We start from the raw sequence: 6,083 nt of genomic DNA, 5'->3' as shown, positions 1-6,083 counted from the left end.
ATTCAAAAGGAAGGAAACCTTCCAAATTCATTTTATGAAGCCTCCATCATCCTCATTCCCAAAATAGATAAGGACATGATAAAAAAGGAAAACTACAGACCAATATCATTTATGAATGTAGATTACAAAATTCTCAACAAGATACTCGCAAATTGTATCCAACAAGATATAACAAAGATTATTTATCGTGACCAGGTAGGCTTTATCCCAGGGATGCAAGGGTGGTTTAACATACACAACACCATAAATGTAATACACCATATTAACAGAAAGAAAGATAAAAAACATATGCTTATTTCAATTGATGCAAAGAAAGCATGTGAAAAAAATACAACATCCTTTTATGTTTAAGACCCTCAGTAAGATTGGCATAGAATGGTCATTTCTCAACAAAACAAAAGCCATCTATGAAAAACCTACAGCTAACATTATACTGAATGTGGAAAAGTTAAAACCTTTTCCACTAAAAACGAGTACTAGGCAAGGCTGTCCACTTTCTCCACTGCTCTTTAATATAGTACTGGAAGTCTTAGCTAATGCAATCAGAGAAGAGAACAATATGAAAGGCGTTCAAATAGGCAAAGAAGAGTTGAAAATATCTTTATTCGCAGATGACATGATGTTATACTTAGAAGACCCAAAGGTCGCCATGAAAGTGCTTGTTGAAGTAATATGTGAATACAGTAAAGTGGCAGGATACAAAATCAATATCCAAAAATCTATAGCATTTCTATATATGAACAACAAGTTGAATGAAGTAGAGCTGAAGAAAGAAATCCCTTTTACCGTAGCCACAAGGTGCATAAGACACCTAGGGATAAGCCTAACTAGGAAAGTCAAAGACTTTTATGAAGAAAACTATGAAAATCTTAAAGATATTGAAAGTGACATAAAAAAGGTAGAGGACATTTCATGTTCCTGGATTGGAAGAATTAACATAATCAAAATGGCAATTCTAATAAAATTAATCTACATGTTTAATTCCAAACAAAATATCAGAAATATTCTTCACAGATCTAGAAAAGACTATCATAGAATTTGTCTGGGATCATAAAAGACCTCGTATTGCAAAAGCAATCCTGCGCAAGAAGAATGGAGTAGGAGGCATATTACTCCCTGATCCCAAGATATTCTATAAAGCTGTGGTCATTAAAACAGTGTGGTATTGGCATCAAAATAGCTATGAGTACCAATGGAATAGAATAGAGACCCCAAAAATAACCACCAAAGCTTACAACCAACTGATTTTTTTTTTGAGAAGTTTTCCTATAGGGTGCATGTGCTCTCCAGAAAGACAGAGAGAGACAGAGATACAGAAAGTGAGAAATCACCCCACCCATGAGGGATGGCCACACCACAATCCCTTCTCCTCCATTTTCCTCTCGGGATCTTGGGCATGCATGCACACGTGTCAGGCGTGAGTTTAAGCCGCTGGTCTGAGACTCGAACTACCGTCGAGTGCATGGGAGTCCAACGAAAAAGCCATTACGCTAACTGGTGGTCCAAAGCCAACTGATTTTTGACAAAGGCTGCCTCAGACAAGGGACTGATAACCAGAATACACAGGGCACTCAAGTGCCTTATGCAAAAAAAATATGATTAACCCAATTAAAAGATGGGAAAATGAGCTGAACAAAAATCTCTCTAAGGAAGACATATGAACAGCCAAAAAGCATAAGAGGAAATGCTCAACATCCCTCATCATAAGGGAGATGTAGATCAAAACCACAATGAGATACAATCTAATCCCTGTCAGAATGGCAAAGATTAAGAATATAAAAAGTGATAAGTGTTGGTGGGGATGTGGTTAAAAGGGAACTCTCCTACACTGTTGGTGGGAATGTAAACTAGTTTGGCCACTGTGTTGAACAATATGAAGGTTCCTCAAAGTTCTACAAATAGAACTACCATTTGATCCAGCAATCCCACTTCTGGGTATGTACCCAAAGGACAGGAGAACACTCACTCGGAAAAGTGCTTGCACATCAGTGTTTATTGCAACGTTATTCACAATTGCCAAGACATGGAACCAACCTAAATGTCCACAAACTGATGAATGGATTGAAAAATTGTGGCATATATACTCTATAGAATACTTCTGCACCATAAAAAATAACAAGACCCTGGCATTTGATAAAAAGTGGTTGGATATGATGGATATTTTGCTGAGTGAAGTAAGTCAGACTATGAAAGAAAGATATTGTATGTATCCACTTAATATATACCAACTATCTGCACTCTATGGTAGAGAGCAAAATATTAGAGGACATAAAAGCAGTGAAAATACTTAACAAGGATAAGACACTGTGGAATAGGGGGGAGAAGGAAAGAGTATAGACAAAGATAGCAAGAGAACAAATAGAGAGGCATGACATTAGTAGGACACAGATGTGGTTTATTACCTGTTGATGATGTGTATAGTATTCTCAACTGGAATGGTCTGAGAAGTATTCCATGTTGGGTAAAGTCTTTTTACAAGCAAAATGAGAAACAGTGATTGACTGGTCAAAATATAATTGGAATAATAATAATGATCAGGAAAAGAATGAAAAGATATTGAATGATGAAGTGGGGATTTTAATGTCTCTGTATTGACTGACATGCATGGCATTTTCTCTGGAAAAAGAAATGTTATAGACTGTAAAGTTATAAGTGAATCAATGTAATATAAACAAGATTATGATGAGAACAAATAAATTAAAAGAAAGAAATATGAAAAAACAAGAAAATATCTCTCCCACAAGGGAAAACAATACAAAAAAAAAAAACCTCATCATCCACAGACAGTATAATAGAACTCAGGGAAATGTCAGATAAACAATTAAGAATATTCACTGTAGGGCGCGTGCGCTCACCAGACAGACAGAGAGAGACATAGAGACAGAAAGCGAGAAATCACCCCCCAGGGGGGATGGTCACACCGCAATCCCTTCTCCTCCATTCTCCTCTCGGGATCTTGGGCACGCACGCACACGCACCCGGCGTGAGTTTTAAGCCACCGGGTCCGGGACACGAACCACGGTCGACTACGTGGGAGTCCAGCGACATAGCCATTACGCTAACTGCTGGTTCCCTACAATTAAGAATATTCATAGGCTACTGCAAACTAGTCATTTCAGGGTAAAAGAGAAATGAAGATTTCCTACTGATAATTCAGCCTCCAGCAAACAAGCTTGCGTAGCAGGAGAGGCAAGGCCTTCAGGAGAACATTCCCCATGGCTCCTGTGAACTAATCATTTCACGTGGCACTTGTGCACTGTGTGGTTTTCTATTTTGTGCATTTTTTTTTTAAAAAAAGAAGAACAATAATTATAATTTTTCTTTGTTTTTGTCTTTTTTCTTGTTTATTTGTTGTTTCTCTCTCTCTTTTTCATTTTCTTTTTTCTTGTGTATCCACTCTTCAATATCCATTTACTGTGCTTCTAGATGGATCTAAGGGCACTGTAGCTAAACATCAAAAAACTATTAGGGTTAACATATTACTCAATATCTACTGAATCTGCTGCACAAAGTGATCACAACAGAACAGTAAACAGATTATAGATCACCTCTTTCTGCTTGCTCCTGAACGTTCAGATTGAACTTCAAGAATTAGGAAGAAACACACCATCTATTAGATGACTAGAAATCACCGCAGGAGTACAAGAAATATGGAAAATCAAGAAAATACCTCTCCTCCAAGGGAAAAGAATAACTTCTCTTCATCCACAAACAGTTCAATGGAAATCATGGAAATGTCTGATGAAGAATTTAGAACATTCATAATGGCAAAGGTAACAGACATGGAAGAGAAGAGAGACAAGAAACTGCAGAAGAAAAAGGAGAAAGAAGCTGATGAGTTCCAGGAGGTGAGGAAATTCTTGCAAGATCTAAAAGAGGAGTTACATACTTTAAAAAAGAATCAAACGGAACTGTTAGAGATAAAGGCTATAAAACAGGAAGTCAAAATTTCCCTTGAAAGTGTTAAAAGCAGACTAGATCATACAGAAAATAGACTCTCAGATGTACAAGACAAAATTGCTGGCCTATAATAATCCACCACGAAGACTGAGAAAATTGCCCAAAAATTTGACAATAATATACAAGAAGTACTAGATAACATCAAACGTCCAAACATCCAGAAAACTGACATTCCAGAAGGCGAAGAGAATCGTAAGGGCATTGATAATCTATTCCATGGAATCCTGCAAGAAAATTTTCCAAACCTAGAGAGGCACTCAAAGGTCCAGTACCAAGAAATACAAAGGACCCCAAATAGAATCACCTCAAGATCTTCTCCAAGACACATTACAGCCACGTTGACCAAAACCACAGACAAAGACAAGATACTAAGATTGGCAGGAGAAAAACATCAACTTACCTACAAAGGATATCTCATCAAGTTAACAGCAGAACTCTCATTGGAAACAATGCGAGAGAGGGAAGAGGAATGGGAAAATATATTCAAAGTGTTAAGGGAAAACAATTTCAGCCAAGAATACTGTACCCGGCAAAATTATCTTTCATGTGGGAAGAAAGGACAAGAACATTCTCAGATAAACAAAACCTGCAAGAATTTATCAGCACCAGATCAGATCTCCAAGAATTTCTCAAGGGACTGCTATATCAGGAAAATTAAATACAGACACACAGAAATAAGAGTTCAAAAACTAAGAAAGTGGCCAACTTTATTGTAGGGACAAGTCTGGAGTTGAATATTATATCCCAGAATTTAATCGGGAAAATCGAACCACAACAGAAGATAACGTACATGAGACTGAACTGGTGAAGTATAATTTTATGACTTTTGACTTAAATATTGCTGATTTCCTTGTAGACTTTGTTATCTGGTTGTAAGCATTGGTGTCCTGTCTTGAGATATGGATAGGTTCATGCACCTACCATCTGAACAGAATCCTAACCTGTTTCCTAGCTTTAAGCAAAGTTCCTTAGCATTTCTTTTATTTAAGTTAAAACTGGTTTTCTTAATAGTACCAAGTGAAGTTGCTATTGAAAGTAGGTAGATTATTTAAGAAATTGTGTGATCAATACAATGTGGAGGGGGGGAAGGAATGGAAGACAACTGTAGACACCAGAGATAGTGTGAGAAGAGGGTAGGAAAGAACAGAGGGCTAGAAATAGGAGTAAAAATATTCTAAAAACTAGAAATGGAAAATTTTTCATAATAATATGCATTACTTAGCCACTATGTAGTATATTCTGGATGGGAAATCACATTTCGTATGCTGTGATGATGCTTAGGGAATGAATGTAAATTAAGTTAAAGTTTCAGAAAGAACAAAACTAAAGTTGTTTTTCTTTTTCTTTTCTTTTTTTTTTTTTTTAGTTAAACGATTTTTTTATTCCTTGATTGCACAAATTTATACAACCAGGGCAGAGGCTGTGGATGACTCATATTTCCAATTGGGGGGGGAGGACTCGCTTGGTCTTATGATAGCAAGCCAATCGGTAAATTCTGCTCTCAATCAGAATCAGGCGGAATTTGGCATCCTTATCCTTTCTGTTTCTCTCCAAATACTTGCGAACAGCAACGACTTTCTTAATTAAATGGTAGAGATCCTCAGGGAGATCAGGAGCAAGTCCTTTGGACTTAAGTATTGTCAAGATTTTATTGCCTGTCACAAAACATACTTGTGCAACACCATGTGAGTCCCCCAGGATCACACCAATCTGTGACAGAGTCAGACCCTTCTTGGCCAGTTTGTAAAATCTGCTCCTTCACATCGTCAGAAGTCAAATTCAGCCACGTGGGGACGCTGCAATGATAGGGCAGGGCCGACTGGGACAGGCCCTTCCTGGGAGCGTGCATACGACTCATGATGGCGGCGGTCTGGCAGCAAAAGGCTAAAGCTGTTTTTCTTGAAATTAACAAAAATGCATTAAAAATACCTATTCAATGACTGCAGTAAGATATATAGTAAGATATATAGTCCCAGCTAGGTGATACTTTATAGGATGTTCATTCTACTCACTGAGGCTTATGCCTAAAGTTGGACTTGTGTTCGTGGAACTTGTGTTCATGGAAATGTATATATCAGCTGTGTTTGCTATGAAAATATTTAGATTAATTAAGATCTTTAGTA

The 6,083-nt window shown here is 37.3% G+C and overlaps 1 pseudogene; it reads right to left on the bottom strand.

Annotated features, from left to right (window-relative positions):
* Positions 1-5,337: 5,337 nt before the first annotated feature.
* On the bottom strand, positions 5,338-5,818 carry LOC102502943 (40S ribosomal protein S13 pseudogene; annotated as a pseudogene).
* Positions 5,819-6,083: the final 265 nt, after the last annotated feature.

Source organism: Tupaia chinensis, unplaced genomic scaffold, assembly GCF_000334495.1.
Source record: "Tupaia chinensis unplaced genomic scaffold, TupChi_1.0 Scaffold143942_1, whole genome shotgun sequence".
In the NCBI taxonomy this organism is placed as follows: domain Eukaryota; kingdom Metazoa; phylum Chordata; class Mammalia; order Scandentia; family Tupaiidae; genus Tupaia; species Tupaia belangeri.
Note: the sequence above shows the minus strand (reverse complement) of the source record. Positions and strands in the feature narration are given on the sequence as shown.